This window comes from Aulonocara stuartgranti (genome assembly GCF_965226115.1).
Source record: "Aulonocara stuartgranti genome assembly, chromosome: 5".
NCBI lineage: Eukaryota > Metazoa > Chordata > Actinopteri > Cichliformes > Cichlidae > Aulonocara > Aulonocara stuartgranti.
In genome coordinates this window covers 34576577-34595986 of record NC_138943.1, presented here as the reverse complement: position 1 = coordinate 34595986, position 19410 = coordinate 34576577, and the positions used below count along the sequence as shown (strand labels likewise).

The 19410-nt window shown below is 43.2% G+C and overlaps 1 long non-coding RNA gene across 1 annotated transcript; it reads right to left on the bottom strand.

Moving 5' to 3' along the window:
- Nucleotides 1-1457: 1457 nt before the first annotated feature.
- On the bottom strand, nucleotides 1458-18147 carry LOC309706801. Its single transcript, XR_014276799.1, has 4 exons — nucleotides 17790-18147; nucleotides 7448-7480; nucleotides 7291-7344; nucleotides 1458-1529 (listed from the first exon to the last, which is right to left on the bottom strand). It is a non-coding gene; the product is annotated as an uncharacterized lncRNA (long non-coding RNA).
- Nucleotides 18148-19410: the final 1263 nt, after the last annotated feature.

Here is a 19410-nt window from a genome sequence, read left to right as displayed (position 1 = left end):
GGGCACAAAGACATACTTTTCTTTCTTATTCTCATTTAAAATGTCTAGCTTTTAATAAATAATTATCTGACACCCAAAGTTTTAATTTGATGTAAAATGAATAGAAGTCAATTACTGTATATAGTGACTATTAAGTCTAATATATATATACCCTAGTAAGCTATAGTACTTTTTCCTTTGGGAAGGTACCATCTGTGCAGTCTGCAATTTTGTTGAAGAAAGATGTTGAATCTATTTAATATTTCTTGAAAAATAATTGATTTCTGTGCATTTTTTTTCACACTGCATCAAATTAAGGTTGATTACGTCGATTAAGCATCATGAGGTGGAGCGTGAGGGGTGGTTCCCTATTTTTTATTTATTTATTTGTGTTGTTGCTGGGAGTTGGAACCCTATTAGTTAGGTTGCTTAATATTTATGCTAAGTACTCTTTAAAATACCAGAATAGGGAGGATGGTGTAGGTTTAAGTTTATTAGATTGATCAGTATTGCTGGACTATGAATTTTTTTTTTTTTTTGCATACAGGTATAACAGAATAGCTTTAGTGTAGTTGTTGTTTTAAACTTGAGTATGAACTTATACAAAATGCAGCAAGATATTTAAAAAACAGTTTTGTTGATTAAAAATCACTATATCGGATTCATATCGGTATCGGCAGATATCCAAATTTATGATATCGGTATCGGACATAAAAAAGTGGTATCGTGCCATCTCTAGTTAAAACATTATTTTGATTATTATACTTACGTAAAAGAAGAGAAAATAAGTGAGAGTTTATGAATATCATTTCACCGAGGGGGAGAAGTGGTAAGGGTGGGAACAGCTGGTGATGCAAATCTGAAGGCTAGCCCGTCCCATTTCACAGCCTCGCACTTCTGGCCTTCAAAGGACCCGGCCTTTTTCTAAGGATGTGGCCTAGGACTTGGGACATAAAGTCTGACATCTTTCAGATGAAACTTAATGGAAGCAGGCGTGCAGCATAACTCTGGACTCTTCTTTGTCTGGTTTTTGAGCTGTCTGCCACACATGATTTTTTTACTTTTGCACAACGACTGATGTTTCCATAAGATCTTTTTGCTGAACATTCCAAAGCAATAACAGCAAGGTAAATAGTTTCCAACCAATGCTTTATTAGATGCCAACTCTGCCATCTCCATGTGCTTCCTCTGCAGATGTCTTGAAATGTTTGCTTGAGACTTACCGCAGTAAAGACAGAATGCCTCTTGTCCCATACTCGTTTGTCCTTGCTTTTTGTACAGGTTTTTACAGTCACCTTTGATTTCACATTTATTTATTTTTTCTTGTGATTATTTCTCCTTTTCCCATGTGTTCTGAATTTCTTTTTAACAGTCACATTTCTCATTTCTTGATCATCTCTTGAAGTAGTGCTAGGAACTTTAGGGATCTTACTTGGCAGACTGTGGGTTTCACCAGCACTTGATTTTGAGCTCTGACTGTTGTATTCTGCGTCTGAGCAAATGGATAACTCCAGCTCTGAGGAATCACTCTGGTCCTCCTGAATACCTGACTGTAGGTAAAGAGAATAATTATCATGAGAAGAAGTCAAACATTAAAGACACCTTAAGTGTCATCTGGAAGATGAACTATCAAATGTAATTATAAGGATAGTTTTACGGCTTTATTACATAATTCCAACTCCAAAAAGTTGAGACGCTGTGTAAAATGCAATGATTTTCAAATGCTCCCCCATACCCACATCTGAGGGTATGGGGGAGCATTAGTGCCTATGGAACTGGCAGCTTGCACATGTGGAAACGCATCATCAGCGCTAAAAGATAATACAGGTTATCGAGCAACATATGCGCCCATTCAAACTTCTTTTCAGGGAAGGCCTTGCGTATTTCAGCAAAACGAGGACTGTTGAGCAGCTAGAATCTTACATCAGACAAGAATGGGAAAACATTCCGATCCTTAAAGTCCAGCATCTGGTCTCCTCAATTCCCAGATGTTTACAGTGTTGTAAAAAGAAAGGAACACTACACAGTGGGAAACATGGCCCTGTCCCAACTTTTCTGGGACATGTTACTGCCATCAAGTTCAAACTGATCTATTTTATTTATTTATTTATTTTTAAATAGAAAACATATCAGTTGCTTAAACTGAGAATTTTTTCCATGTTCTACTATGAGTAAAATATGAGTTTAGGAGATTTGAAAAACTGTGTAGAATGTAAATAAAAGCAGAATTCAGTGTCCCAACTTTTTTAAACCTGGGACTGTAAAAGAAAAATGAACTAAAATGAGATGATACAGAATGCTGACACCTTTTATTGCATGGAAAACTTTTTGTCAGTCACACTAGTGCCATACACCAAAGATGACTTTTTGTTTTCTTTCCACAAACATTCTGTTGTATCAACCCACATGACAACAGTTTGCAATTAAATCAAAAAGTACAACCATACGAAGAAAATCTGGTATAGTTCTGTGGAAAACCTCCAAATTGCTGATCCTCTGCTGCCAGCTTTGTCCATGCTATTTTATCTGTGCTACTGTTGACATAGTAAACATAACAGTAGAAATTACATGAATAGACTGGTTTGTCGTCACCAATATAACTTTTTTTTTATTCTGAATTACTGTTTTCTGATATCTGGCTTACATAATTTATATTTTAAAAATGCTGAGTTCAAACCATGTGTTGTCTTTGTGCCATTTTCAAGTACAAAGGCAAGATCAATGTCTTATTTGCATTTTATGTAGAACACGGGGCTGACCTCACAGACAGGAGTATCGTGCTGGCAGCAGTTGTTCATAGTAAGTGTCATGGACCGCTGTGTGGCAGGCAGGATGAGGACCCAAAAATGCAAAACTCACAGACTCAGGGGATGAACTCAAAAATCACAGCTTTAATGCTGGAGAGGCAGATCGCAGGAAATACACAACTAAACTGGGAACAACAAACTAAACACTCGCAGAGAGACACAGGGAGATCCACACAGCATGAGGGAGAACGCGACACAGAACTGAGGGAGACGCAGACATAAATACACAGAGGGTTAACGAGGGAAGTGGGAGCACATGGGGAACACAGGTGACACTGATAATCATAACAAGACAGGGCGGGGTGAACATAACATGACGTATACAGGCACGGGAGTCACAAAGTAAAACAGGAAGTACACGGGGGTTCAGACAGGAGGGGAGAGAGAGAGCACAGGAAGAACATAGACATAACGGGCAGGGGAAACATGGAATAAACGCAAAGAGAGACGAGGGCTCATAAATACACAGAGGGGCACACGGGGTAAGAGTCACGAAGGGAAAACACTTAGGGAACAACACAACAGGACAACTCAGGAAACATGGCCTAAATAAGGAACAAAATACAAAAATACAAGAAACTAAGAATACTGGGCCAACATGGCCCAGGACCATGACAGTACCCCCCCCCCCCCCACAAGGGCTGGCTCCTGACAGCCCAAACCCAGGAACCAAAACACAAGCAAAACAGAAAACACCCCACCCAGGGCGGGAGGCGGGGGACCAGGACGGAGGGAACGAAACGAACAAAAAACAAGGAGCATGAGAACAAAACTGAGTCCACAAATACACAAAAAAGTCCAGAACAGGGAGGCGAATGTCCAAAGAGGCCCGAAGGCCAACCCGAGAGGCGACAGCACAAAAGTCCAGTCCAACCGTTTCGGAGGCCGGCCATGGGAAAGGTGGCCACGGCGACAGAACAGATCCGGAGGCCGGTCGCGCAGAAGGCAGCAGTGGTGCAGCTCAGGAGGCCGACCCGGAGCCCGCGGGCACAAGAGTTCAAGGGTCACACGGTCAGGGGGCCGACCAGGCGGGTGACACAGGTGATAGAGCCGGTCAGGAGGCCAGCCGTGCGAAAGGCAATGGCGGTGGCGAAGGAGACGACGGAGCAGTTCAGGGGGCCAGCCGCGCGGAAGGCAGCGGCGGCTCTCCAGTGTCAGGCGTACTGGCCGAGGCCCGGTGGGCACAGGACCAGTCGAGGCAGGACCAGACGAGGCAGGACCAGACGAGGCAGGACCAGACGGTGGCGTGGCAGCCACAGGCGACGGAGCCGGACCAGGCGGTGGCGTGGCAGCCGCAGGCGACGGAGCCGGACCAGGCGGAGGCGATGCGGGGGCCGGACCAGGCGAAGCCGAAGTCGAGGCCGACGCTGGACCAGGCAACGTTGAAGGCGAAGCTGAAGCCGGAGCTGGACCAGGCAACGGCGTGGTTGGAGACACAAAGGCTGCAGCTGGCGGCGGCGTGGAAGCCGGGGACGGAGACTCCGAGGCTGCAGCTGATGGAGCAGCTGGTGGCTGGACGGGCTCCTCGGGTCCCCCAGTTGACGAGGGAGGTTGCTGAACAGGTCCCTCGGACCCTCCAGCGGAGACGGGAGGCTGAACGGGCCCCTCGGACCCTCCAGCGGAGACGGGAGGCTGAACGGGCCCCTCGGACTCTCCAGCGGAGACGGGGAGGTGCTGGCTGGGCTCACTGGAACCCCCAGCGGACGAGGTAGATGGCGGCGCGGGAGCTGCGGAGTGCTGGATGGGCTCGTCCGAGCTTCCAGCAGGAGCTGATGTAGAGCCAGAGAAGATTGGGACCCCTGGCTCAATGGCAAGCTGGCTAGAAAACTGCACTGCCACGGGGAGCTGGGCCAATGGTTCAGGTGCGAGCTAAGCTACTGGACACACGGGTGAGAGTGGGAGCTGAGCTACTGGACACATGGGTGAGAGTGGGAGCTGAGCTACTGGACACACGGGTGAGAGTGGGAGCTGAGCTACTAATGGTGGTGAAGTAGATAACTGCACGGGAGACTGAACCGAGGGCGTCTGCACTGGCACAGGGGACTGAACTGATGTCTGTTGTAACGGTGGTGGTGAGAGTTGAGTAGGCAGTGGAGTTGATGACTTTACAGGAGAATGAACCAGAGGTGAGTGCACAGGAGACTGAGCCAGAGGTGGTAGTGATAGTTGGGGGGAAAGCGGAGCAAGAAACTGAGGTGGTAACAGAGCGGATGACTGAGCGGGTAATGGAGCTGCTAACTGAGCTAATAACTGAGCTACTGACTGCGTTATGGACAGAAATGCCAGTTGTAGTGGTAGTTGCGCTTGTGGTTGAGCAGGTGTCTGACTCTTGGCTGCTCTCCTTCTGGGAACAGGAACAGGTGCTAGGCCTGGCCGAACACCAGCCATCCCCACCCGAGGAACAGATACGGGTGCAAGGGAGAGCTGGGCCCACGCTGCCCTGGGTAGGGGAACTGGAGGTGGAGAGCGAAGCCCAGGAGCAGTAACGGACACTGGGAAGACAGAGTTAGTGGAGCCAAACACAGTGTCAGCAGATAGAGACTTGTGGCTGGCCACTCTTAGCAACTCTGCCGTTCTTAAGCTGTCCATGCTAGAAGTAGCAGTCTTTAAAACAGTCATTATGGGGAGGGGTTCAGACTTAGCACACTCCGGGTCAGTAACCCTCAGCTCAGAATGGGTGATTACAAAAGCAGGTGTAATTTCACTGACCAACTCAGAATGAACCGATTGGTGGGCTGCACAGTCCAGAGGCGTAAACTCAGTGCTAACAGGGACTGGGACACAGGCCTGGCGAGCTGGTTTACATATGAACGACTGCGGAACACTAACCTCGACCTGAGTCAGAAGTTCTGAAGCACTCAGTCCAAACTTTTTAGCTGGTTTAACTCTGTTGCCTTTTACATTTACCAGCTGAGGTGCAGCACCATCCTGGGTTTGGGTGGCAGTCCCATAGGAAATAACACAAAAAGTTGTTTCGTGAGGCGTTTTCTGAACATTCTTAGCCGAGACTAAGCTAGATGCCTGGTGCACAGAGTTCAAATGGTCAGACCGTGGAACACAACATTTAACCGAGCCCATTTGGTTACTGTTATGGATTTCTGGTGACAGAGCAGATGAGCAGGTAAGACAGTCACTCTGAATAGCTACATGGCTAATTGTCTCCATAATACCAGGTTTAGGCAGAACAGAAGAGTCACTTGCTCGCTCATTAGCACTGGGTTTACTCAGAGGACCAACAAGCACAGAAACAGAAGCTACTGAGTTAACTGCCTGGAAATCCTGAAACTCCAACTCTGCTGAGTCACAATCTACGGATTCAGGCTTAACAAAGTCCACGGAGGGAAGCACAGTCTTACTCACAGGGGATGAAATGTCAGGGAGCCTGGGACCTGAACGCTCGAGCGGTATGTGAGGAACACGATTACTCTCACCGAAGGATGAAAGCTGCTCCGCTGCTTGGGAACGCCGGCGACGTGAACACCGTTTTCTCCGGGAAGGGGGAGGAGACGAGCCGGGCCGCGAATCCTCCAGCGGACCGGGCTGAACGTCCTCCGACTCTTCCCACTGGAGAGGCAGCTCCGGGCGGATGCCTACGGTGGAAACGAGGAAGTCCCGGATGTGGGGGAATAACCATGGGAGTAACCATGGTTATTAACCGTGCCGAATAACCATGGGAGTCCGGACACCATCCTCTGTAGACGGATGGCTACGGTCTCCCGGTATTCTTCCCCCGGCAGCACTACCCACTCCTGACAGTGATATTCCACCGTGTAAATTAGATCCTCACGGAGCTCAGCAGAGGGGTTGTGAGCTGCTGGGTCCATGTCGTGGTCGCGTTCTTCTGTCATGGATCGCTGTGTGGCAGGCAGGATGAGGACCCAAAAATGCAAAACTCACAGACTCAGGGGATGAACTCAAAAATCACAGCTTTAATGCTGGAGAGGCAGATCGCAGGAAATACACAACTAAACTGGGAACAACAAACTAAGCACTCGCAGAGAGACACAGGGAGATCCACACAGCATGAGGGAGACGCAGACATAAATACACAGAGGGTTAACGAGGGAAGTGGGAGCACATGGGGAACACAGGCGACACTGATAATCATAACGAGACAGGGCGGGGTGAACATAACATGACGTATACAGGCGCGGGAGTCACAAAGTAAAACAGGAAGTACACGGGGGTTCAGACAGGAGGGGAGAGAGAGAGCACAGGAAGAACATAGACATAACGGGCAGGGGAAACATGGAATAAACACAAAGAGAGACGAGGGCTCATAAATACACAGAGGGGCACACAGGGGGTAAGAGTCACGAAGGGAAAACACTTAGGGAACAACACAACAGGACAACTCAGGAAACATGGCCTAAATAAGGAACGAAATACAAAAATACAAGAAACTAAGAATACTGGGCCAACATGGCCCAGGACCATGACAGTAAGTGCATCAAAGGATCACGTTGTTGAAGACAATCACGTCAGATCTAAGAATCATTCCCACCTTAACTGTCGATTCTTGATGCAGATTCCAGTTTGCATCTGTTGTCATCTTTACCTATTAGACATTAGTAATTGTTACTGAATTGTATGTAGGAATTTTAAAGACTACATTGTTCTTAGTGGAACAATGTTCAAATATTTTATAACAAGGCACATACCTGTGTTTGGCTTGCTGGCATGGCTTCCTTGACCTAATACCGAAGACAAAATTCAAGGTCACTACTTAGTTAAATTTAAGTAATCCAGTTACAGTCATTGACTTGGATGTGATACAGTACAACTGCACCAACAGTTTTCTTAGTGGGTACACTGTTGGAGTGACATTATTTCCTTTTTAACATAGTTTTATTAATAACTCTCTGTACGTAAAACACAATCAGGAAAGGATCTTATCATTTCCTCCAAGGTGTCTTATTATAACACTAAAACAGTGGCCAAGAGACGACATATAAACACACTTTCCATAAATAGTAAAATTTTGGCACTAAACTACCCCACAGCCAAGATTGTTTCAAGGCACAGTTATAAAACACTACACAAAATGTAAGCCTTTGTATAACTATTTACCTTATTTGCTCTAAATAGCCAAATAAATATTGCATGGCAGCCTTGATCTTCCATTAAAAAAAAAACACTTTCTGAAGCCCACTTTAGCAGCGGAATGCCAGGCTAACTGTCCGGTTGTTTGACAGTGGAAAAACACAGACAACAAACATGAAGAATATGACAACAAATATCAGGAATGAGACAAACAAGGCTACACAGAGCACCCTTGCTCAGTTGGGTCATGCTGATGTGCACTACACCAGTAAATATAGTGTACAGATGCCGCTCAATCACTGAAAACACCTACACTATTTAGTCATCACTCATTGGAAAGCTCATGCTACAGGCTGACAGGTGGTTTAATTTTTAATTGGGTCTGAAACTCGGATAACAAGCAACGCCGTATAAAATGCCATGTTGGCGTAAACATGTGTGAACGTTTATATTTCAGATGAGATTTGATGGATAAAGGAGGACGATGATTTCAAGCATTTTGGATTGTATACACGTTAAGACAATGAAATTCAAAGCATTGCTACTCGCACGCGTCACACTTCACTAGTTTCGTTTACATATTTTGAAATGCTAACTTGAATAGCGGAGATGGGCAACCGGGGTAGAGGTGGTGATCTGAAATGGTTTTCCAACAGTCTTGAAGGAAATTCCCAGAGATGCTGAGCACTTGTTGGCCTGTTTGCCTTCCATCTGAAGGATATAAAAAAAACAACAACAGCAATAGAATAATATTAAACACAAAGTGAACCCGTCTTCCTTCATTAAATAGGTTCTTTTAGATGTTAAGGAGGAATTGACTTAACCAGGCTGGCGGAGAATGAAGACAACCGGACACCTGCTGCAGATGGGGAATCAGTGAACTTTTATTGAGACAGAGACAAGCTCTCAATCACAGCTCACATCAGGAGATTCCAAAGATTTGCTGTGAGGATGAGTATATATTCTCTAAAACTTACAGGAGGGGGTTGTGAGGAAAGTGCTGCATTAGCAGAAAAACAACTCCATAAAAGGAAATCGGCCTTGGGTGTTCTAGTCTGTTCGCTTGCAGATATCTTGCACCTGCAGGCTGAGGCGATCGCTTCTTATCGCTCTCAAGGCCAAAGTCGTGAGCACATTTTTATTACACAGTTGCACAGTAACTTTAAAGCTGAACAATATTTAAAGCTGAATAATGTTTAAAGCTGAACAATATTTAAAGCTGAATAATGTTTGATCAGATTATATTTTCTTCAAATCCCCCTTTTGACCCATCTTAAATGGGTCAACACACAAAAATAAGTAACATTCAAAGGAACACAGAGACGTGTCGAAGCCTGGCTCGAAAAACTCCTCGGGTCTTTTCATTTGTCTTTATCTGTCATTGCAGATGAGGAGAAAAGAGTCCAGGCACCACCCTGCCCAGGGGTCGGCTGCAAGCAGTCTCGGTTCCCGATGAAAGCAGTAACAGCTGTCCTGCACACAAGGGTACAACGAGTTAGTGCAACCAGGGTAGTGACACAAAATTAACAGTTCCTGTAACTCAGCAACCAAAAAGCATAAGTAATGATAAAAATGTGGAGAGTACAGAGTATACTATAATAATGAGAGATATAAACGTGAAAATGTGAAAGAATAAATCAACCGTAAAATAAACTCAGAACGGTAACTGCTAAGGACATTCAAAAGTGAATATGGTAAAACTGAAGAGGAAGTGGTGGGCAAGACCCTAGGGGCTACATTTGTCAGATTGGGACTGTCAGAAGGGGGCGAAGCTTTTGAACTTGAAGGTGTCAGAAGTGTCGGGGGCCCTTCACAGATCAGGATTATGCCAATGGGAATGAGACCCAGGGCCAGGAAGCAAACAAAGACGCAACATCTTTGCCTGCCTGTCATTTCAGGGGGAAAGGGCCAAGACATGTTTACTTAGCTTGGATGTCGTCTAATAGAGGATGATGGGGCACAGAAAGGTGGTCCAGTTCCCCCCACCTCGCCAAGGGCGTGTTCTAGGAGTTAAAGAGCAACAACCTGCAATCTGTACCAAAAAATCTTCATAGTCCCACCGGAAAATCATAAGAGTAATAAACGATTCAGCTCAACAGACAAGTATCATGTTCAGGTTTCTCCAATCATTAAATCACTATTATTGCCACAATTTGCTTTATTCACCCTTTGGGCAATGTTATTCCAAGAGAGGGCCAGTTAGTGGGCTCTAGGTCAAACTGTCCCCAAATTTGTTATTTGTTATTATTACTTGTTTTCATGTCACTTGTCTGTTTTCTACTGCACCCCTCTCACCAAAGCAAAGCAAACATTAGCAGCACATTGACCGTAGTCAGGCATCCTCATTCCATAGGTGCTATAAAACATTTCCTGTAAAAGAATCACAGTTTTCAAGACAGGGTGTGTCTCCCCCAACACTCTCACCAGAATACAGTGTAATAGCATCCCCAACTCCTAACCCATAAACACCGTTTCTTCACACATCCGCCCAGAAATCCTGTAATAGAAAAACATTAAAACTGTAACCCTGTAGGGAAGAAAATGTAAATGGTAACGCTGCGCAGTTACCTCTGTAAGCAACACAAGACACAAAAATGGCATTTACAGGTTCACTCATCCTCGAATATTTTGTCATCCTTCTACTCCTGTAAAAGAAACCCACATAAATTCATCCACCCTTTTATCCTATCTAGGTGGAGGTGGTTAACCTTGAGTCATGGTCAAGTCTTGTCATCTTTTACCAGTCAGTCCGTTTGTTTTTATTCCCAGTCTTTCATCCATTCATCCGTTCTTTGCTGATAGTGAAACCTGTCGTCGCATCTAGTTTCCACACTCAGCAAAATGACGTCATCTCAAAAAGAAACCAGAACTTGAGTTTGGATTACCTCGCTGAATCCTTTTTTAAACAGGGACTCTCGTTTCTAATTGTCCCCACAAGTGTTTCCTCCAGAACCCATTTCAATGCGGAGAAACTCACTTACAACAATTTTCTCGCCGACGTGCAATGCTTGTAATTTCCGATGTGCAGATCTGCTTAAAGAAAAGATTCACAAACAAAAATCAGTAAATATAAAACAAAATAAAATGAAAAATAACAAAAACAAAATGCAGACGCCCGGGTCTTAGGACTTGTCACTGAATATTCTTCCCATCAATAAAAATACCAACCTAAACCTACACAGAGTCAAATCAACACCACCTCAACCTTTTCATATTCATAAACCTATATGTTTTGCGTTCGTGAAACAAAATTGAACCATTAAGTAAGTTGAGCTCTTGAAATGTTTTAATTCTCTTAATTCTGCCAGTTTATTTCAACACTTATTCAATGACTTTTATTCAACTGCTACTTGGTCACTCGACTTTTACCTGTTCAAATTGCCTAGGGTTCAACAAAGTCTAGATCCCCGTTTTCATGAAACTTGAACGGTGTACGATGATTTACTTACAGTAATTTAGAATCATCACTCAACCTAGCTCTACTACTGGCACTGCGTGACTTTTCTCACACTGGAAACCAGAATTTAGTACAGAACTTTAATGCCTCAGGCAATCGCGTTCAAGGGCTGCCCCCCCTTCTCTTCTTCTTTGTCCGTGTGTTCCTCCTTTATTAAATCTCCATCACAATGACGTGGCGCTCTGAAATAAAACTTACACTGTTAATTCCTCGTTTTCACTCTGCACCACTGCTCAGAGTGTTTTCTTTTCTTTTTAGTGTAGAGTAAACAATTAAGTCGAGGCCTTAAGCCCCAGATATCTCGCACGGGCATCATTTTCATAACCAAACCGCTCCGGACTCTGCTCCCCAGACCACACAAATGCCCTCTGGGCTTATTATTATAGCAAATTCTGTATTTGACTTTGTTGTGTGCAGCATTGAGCCTTTGTCAGTAAAGCATTCTTCATTGCAGCAGCTGGAGCATTGTGTGTCACTTCTTAGTAAATTAAATCAACATTTTGATTTTAGTGCATGGGTATGTATCAGTTTTTACTCCCTCAACAAGTGCATAAGTGTTCATGTGTGTGTTTCCCTTCATTCTAAGTAGGCGCATGCAGAAGTGTGTGTTCGTGTGTTGGTATATGTTTGTGTTCATCACCTTCCTGTTCTGTAGTTTAGGTAAACCAGCGGCCTGACGCATGGCCTAGGGTCCTCCCCTCCTCTTTGGGTCTGTTTATGTTGTCCTTACTTTGCTCCACGGCCTTCTGCAGCTCTGCTGTTCGGCTCTTCTCAGAGGTCAGCATCCTTCTGCTCACCGTCCCTTTTCCTCCGGGCTTAATGCGCGTCTCGTCACAGCTCTGTCAGCTGACGCAGCCTGGGAATTTCCCCCGTGTAGTGAAACGGGCTTTAGGTTTAGTGCTCTCCGTCTCTGCTGCATGAGATCACTCTTTTGCAGCACTGTTGACATCCTCAAGTTGTTGTTGTGAGTCCAGCTGCTGTGGCCTTCAGGGGTCAAAGGGTCAAAGATGGTCGCGGAGAGGGCAACGATGGTAGAGGGGAGGGTAGGAGTCCAGGTCAGCTTCGGCTCTCAGAAAAAACAAAAACAAAACAAAACAGGCGAACAGGAAAATGATGTTGTGTTGGCTGTGCTGTGTTGGCTGTGTTATCCCGAGAGGGGAGAAACAACGAGATCTCGTCTCCCCCCTTTTTTGTTTTTGTTTTTTTTTTTTTTTTTTCACCATATAATCAACTCATAACCCCTCAAGTTGACAGGACAACACAGGTACGTGTTAAAATTCTTAAGATCCTGTTTAGAAACCTAAAAAGGAATTTCCTATCATTCAGTAGTCATTTGTCTTAAACGATCAACAAAAACATGTCCCAAGTCGACCCTTTTAACCACTAAATTTGTCGTGTCCTCACTTAATCCTCAGACCAGTGTCTTTGTCTTTTGACGTTACGTTGTTGTCTTGCAACCCAAAGCGTTTAATTGTCAGTAATGTATAAACTATATCATTTAAAAACAGGTGTATGTTAAGTGTCGCTACTTTAACCTTGCATGTACGTGCACATGTATGTAAGCTGTTTCTTCATTGCATGTATGGGTGCGTCTGTATATGGGTTACTTTAACTTTTTCTCAAACGAGGCATGTCTCTAACACGCACATGTGTCTGTTCCTCACCCTTCTCATATCTTTCTCTGGTTGTGTGTGGTTTTATTTGTTTCAGTGATTTATCAGGAACATCTTTTCCTTTTCTCCATGTCTTCCGCCAGAGGTTAACACTGGTGAGATTCAGGGACACAGCACCCAGAGCAGTTCAGCAAGAAAAACCCGCCTCAAACTACATTCTCTCTTTTTTGTTTTACCGGGAGGGGTGAGGACAACTCTGGTGTCCAGCCGTGAATTTTAGCCAAAGCTTGGCCTGTCTTCTGCTGCCGTACTCAGGCTTCCAGGTTAAGAAAAAACACCTGTATGAAGACACTAAACATACATTTAGTATTTGTATAAACATAACTGCCTAAATCATTGAACTCTTGAGGAGGGTGTATTTCAGAATCAGAATCAAAATCAAAAACTTTATTGTCATTGTCATGAGACCGACGACATTAAGAATGGTCCCCGATCATTGCATCATCCCTAGTAATATCAAATATAAAAAACAATAAAATTCAATCAATAAAATAGATAGAATACTTAAAATACTAAGTATTCCCACCGTCATGCTTCAGACCGTGCATAGATTAACACAAGAGTGGCATGGTGGACATTTTTGTAGTATTCAGATGTGTTATTGCAGTTGGATAACAGCTGTGTTTGAGTCTATTAATCCTTGCTCTGATTGCCCTGTACCGTCTGCCTTAGGGCAACAGTTCGAACAGGGAGTGGCCAGGATGTGAGGTGTCTTTTATGATGTTTTGGGCCTTTTTAAAACAGCGGGCGTTGTTTGACTCTTTACTAACTTTAAAACCCCACCATAACAATTTCTCACTGACAAACTTCTATGCATCCATTTAAACATGCGAAGCCAGCACAAAATCACACACATACCCCTACAGCAAAGCTTTAACATAACCACAATGCAACTCCTCCCTTAAACGGGAGAAATCACCCTGAATCAACCAACTCTGTATAAAACGTCAAACAAAGATAAACCACAAACATTTCTACACTTCTGTGTCTTCCACGCAGCACAATAGGCAGAAAAACACCGATTACTCACAGTCTACAACAAAAGAAAAACCTGCTCTTTTCACAACTCTCACAGCTAAAGTCAAAACTCTTACCCAGTGCCTCTGAAATAACAAAAAAATCACCAAATACTCGATTACTCTTTTCACTCGCTCCCTCTCACTCCCTTCTTCCTCATACAGCATACACGCTCGCTCCCGCGGACCCGCTCGGCCCCGCGGGCTCACTCGGCCCCCACCTTTTTCCTCTCACAGAGACAGAGAGAGAGACCCTTTTCCTTTTTTTTTTTTTTTTTTACTTCGGTCTATCTGCACAGAGTTTACCTCATCTCTTTCCTTCTATGGGCATGCACACTTCCTGTCTCACACACACAGCCCCTCTCTCAGAGAGAGAGCAGAAAAGAGTTTTTCCTTTTTTCAACACTCAGGAGAAATTCAACAGACAGTTTATACCACTATTTTACACTTTATTTACACACACCGGTAATTTATGTTCTATTTACACACGGGCCCGCATAGACATATGCCAGAAGAGGTTACCCCTAACTTTTTGACTAATTTAAAAGCACCTATAGCCCAGGCCTAGCCTTGCTGATCAATACACACCTCGGGAACGCCCTCCCGATAGCACTCGAATTCCTAAGGAAACACCATATGCCAGAACAACTTTATCTCACTTCTCTATTTCTCTGCTGGTGTTGCTAAATTTTTGACTAATTTAAAAGCATCTTTCAGCTGTTTTCCTCAATGACTCTTTCTGCTTTTTTGCTTCTTTAGGCTGGTGTGTGGAGTTGATGACTGTCTCAACACATGTTAATTGTTCTCCCAATGTGCTAAGCATAACACCGGGACCCCAACCATCATCATTAGTTTCTCGATCTAATTCTCCATCCATTTTACTGTCAATGGAGGAGTGTTCTTTTATTGCTTTTAAAGGAGAATTTGGGCCAGCTGGGTTTCTGCCTCTGTTAGGCACTAATCAGCTGGGGCGCTGCTTTAAAGGTGAGTCAGCACTGAAATATCCCTTCAGGTGTTACCAAGCTTCTACCAAACCGGAGTCTGGCGGGTACCCTTGCCTAGAGCTTCCTGATAGGGGTGCTAGTTGGTTGTCACCTTGTTCACACGTCTCATTCACACTTCATACATTACCTGCAGTCACTCATTACCCTCCTTATGTATGTAATAAATGTGTAAAAAAATTCTATGTGTGGTGTATTATTTTAACCAAAAGAGGAACCTAGTTCCTTTAATTGTGTAATCTGTGAACAACGGAGAACCAAACTGTCCTGCCCAGTGTTCCACAGCAAGCATTCAGCGTGTATTTATGTGTGTCCAATATCAAACAGAACATCAAAACATTTAAAACACTAAAATCATCGGGGTTTTAAGAAGAGATCCGTTTTCTCCTATTGATCAAAGGGACCCGTCCTTTGGACTCCAACCAGTACTTCTCTTTTTTAAGTTTTAGAGGATCTTTTCTAATAAAGTCCTCTGGGCCTTCCTAACCCTTCTGTAGTTTAGAGAATATTACTAAAAAATATTCTCAAGGCCTTTAACCTTTTAATTTGTTTAGAAAGGCGTTACTAATAAACCCTTTCAAGGTCCCAGACCTGCACTGAGGTATTTATCCGACACCGGAGAGCAAACCCGTCGGCTGCAACCGTGGTCAGACCTCAGTTCACTCTTATCTTTATTCACTTATTCACTTATTTCTTATTCACTTATCTCTTATTCACTTGTCTGATTCTCAACAAGCCTTAAGTAAGCCAGACAATTTTGGTTATGAATTACTAGGAGTTTGGACACTAAGTATTTTTATAATGTTCAATATAGCAGAAATAAAAGGTCTGCTTACCTTGTTTTTGTGTGTACACAGCTTTTGTCCAAACTCCGTTCACTCAGACCACGGCCGATTTCCTCCCCTGCGTTCCAGTTGACCTGGAGCGCATCCTGTTCGTGACGCCAATTGAAGGATATAAAAAAAACAACAACAGCAATAGAATAATATTAAACACAAAGTGAACCCGTCTTCCTTCATTAAATAGGTTCTTTTAGATGTTAAGGAGGAATTGACTTAACCAGGCTGGCGGAGAATGAAGACAACCGGACACCTGCTGCAGATGGGGAATCAGTGAACTTTTATTGAGACAGAGACAAGCTCTCAATCACAGCTCACATCAGGAGATTCCAAAGATTTGCTGTGAGGATGAGTATATATTCTCTAAAACTTACAGGAGGGGGTTGTGAGGAAAGTGCTGCATTAGCAGAAAAACAACTCCATAAAAGGAAATCGGCCTTGGGTGTTCTAGTCTGTTCGCTTGCAGATATCTTGCACCTGCAGGCTGAGGCGATCGCTTCTTATCGCTCTCAAGGCCAAAGTCGTGAGCACATTTTTATTACACAGTTGCACAGTAACTTTAAAGCTGAACAATATTTAAAGCTGAATAATGTTTAAAGCTGAACAATATTTAAAGCTGAATAATGTTTGATCAGATTATATTTTCTTCACATCTCATCCCAAACCATCTCAGTTGGGTTTAGGTCAGATGACTGTGGAGGCCAGGCCATCTGGTGCAGCACTCCATCACTCTCCTTGGTCACAAAGCCCTTACACAGCCTGGAGGTGTGTTTGGGGTCATTGTCCTTTTGAAAAATAAATGATGGTCCAACTAAACGCAAACTGGATGGGATGGGATGCTGCTGCAGGATGCTGTGGTAGCAATACTGGGTCAGTGTGCCTTTAGTTTTGAATAAATCCCCAATAGTGTCACCAGCAAAGCACCCCCACACCATCATGCCTCCATGCTTCACGGCGGGAACCAAGCATGTAGAGACAATGCTAGAGGGATGGTGGATATATTGGAGAAAGGATGTTGAATATGGAGCTGCCAGGCAGGAGGAAAAGAGGATGACCTCAGGGGAGGTTTATGGATGTAGTGAAGGAGAACATGCAGAGGGTTGATGGGGGGTGCCTGCTTACACTGGCACTGTGGACACTGAGCGACATGAATTTGATTAATTTAACAAACATTAAATGATTAAGAACGATCAGCATTGCTGCTTTACCAGGTGTGACTACGAAGTTTAACATCCAGGCATCCATGAAAACAGAATTTATTACATTTAACAGAGTTAGAAGTTAGCAGGAAGTTAGCGGAAGTTAGCTCGCTAGTTTCGCTAGTTACCTATACATGATATAGCATGTTCTGACTGGGAGATTTCTGAAAAAATTCAAACGTACAGCTCTGCTATCACTTCCAACATAAATGAAGACAGAAAACTAAACAGCAGTGACGTTTGTAACTGAAGTTGGGCTAGCTGGTATATCATGATGTGCTACGTGATCGCTAGCGACACAGCTATGTTAGCATAACATAAACAGTGAAACTGGAGGATGAACGCTAACTTTTTTCCACTCGATAAAAGTTAACAGGAGGGCAGTGTTGCCAACTTAGCGACTTTGCCACTATATTTAGCGAGTTTTCAGACCCCTTAGCGACTTTTTCTCTAAAAAAAGTCGCTAAAAAAAGACGTGAAAGCGCGTATCGCTTTTACTCTCAACAAGCAGCGGGTGCTGTAACGCAGTTAGTTCTTCTTTTACTCTTTTACTCTTATGCTGTTTTGTGGATCACAAGGTTTAAAACTACTTATAAACACACACACACAAAGTAACTCCACCAGAGTGCCTATTTCGGGTCACTTTTGCCGGTCCAAGCCCAGGTAAAGGAGCAGGGTTAGAATTGTGACATTAAAAAAAACAATAATTGCTAAAAGAAATTTAATTTGTAGTTCTAAATAAACTCTAAATGCATTTAGGACGTTTTTTACTCACTTTATGTCTCTTCCACGATGTTATTTCTCTCTCCAACAACATAGGTTACAATTAGATTAGCATGACCAATTATGCAAATTAGGCGATGACGTCATTTAGCGACTTCTAGCGACTTTTAGGACAACCAATAGCGATTTTCCTTACTGAGGAGTTGGCAACACTGCATGAGGGTTCCTGATGGTTAGAGACAAATGCAATCGAATGGCAGGATGCTGTAAACGGACCAAACCTAAGTCAGGAGAACAACTGAGATAATCCATCCACAATACAAGGTTAGTCATTAATATACTGCAACAACATGGGAATAGAGCAGCTGCGAGAGAATTCAACATTAATGAATTAATGGTACGGAAGTGGAGGAAGCAAAAAGAATGAGTTGAATAAAGTTTGATTTATCTGACTATTGTTTTGCTTAATGTGTCTTATAATCCCGTGCACCTTATGGTCCGAAAAATACGTATTTGACTTTTTTATTTGGCACACTGCAGTTTAATGTAGCAAAGCACCTCTTTTTAACTTCAGTGGATATTATACATGGTTATGCTCAGGATATGTCAGCCCATTTCTACTGAAAATGTTTTTTGGTTAAACTTTCAGCAAGGAATTTGCATTTGCACTGTTAATTTTTTATATAGCTTTAATGTACATAAAAACAGCTGCTTGTTTAAGTGAAAATAAATGGATGGGAGGGGGGGTTTGGGAGCATTTCAAGTTGCTATACATCAATACAACCATTATAGCCCAAATTTTAATAATATGTATGCATTAAGTGCATAGAAATTACATAAATTGCAAGAAAGTGCAATAAACTACAAAAAAATTGAAAATTGTTTTTGTTTTTTTAACATATATTTCTAGTTAGAGAAATTTAAGAGACTTATCCCTCAAAAGTGTAAATACAAAAAAGTTGCACAAAATAGGTTCCCACCACAGGAAATTTATTTTGAGTGTCTTCATAGTTTTATTTTTGAAATACACCAATTTTTATATATTGCAGGAAAAACGAAAATAAATATTACAGTGCAAATTTGCAAATAAGCAGCATATGCATCAAAATAAACTATTTCCAGCAATGCAATTTGAATTCTAAGCATCCCAGAAACGACACAGAAAGTCATAAAGTCAAACATAACTTTTAAAAAGTATAGGCTCATGAGGCCCTGATGGTAAAAAACTACATCTCCGCGAAAATGACGTCACTTCCGGTTTCGGGCAGGTAATGGCGGACATGCAAAAGTTCGCGCTGACGTCTATTCCAACATAGGAAGTGTTATGAACAACTGATTGGATCGGCAAAGCGTGTTTCTGGAATATTATGTTTTTGTTGCTGCAAGCGCTTTTTATGCAGTTTTTGCAAAGCTATATGTGGAAGGAAACTGTGACCTAGGACAAGCTGATGGCATAAGATGTAAGTACAACTCCTCTGGTTTCATATGCAAAAAAAATTATTGCTTGGTTGCAGAGCTACCGGGATTTAAAAATAGTTATGCAAAACAGAGCGTGCCGGCTCCGACCGGCTTTAAAGGGTTAATATTGGATAACAGGGATCCACAATGTGACGAAGAACAATGGAGAGACTAATGAAAATTGTGTAATGTGTTTGAGTTAAAATAGGAGTTTA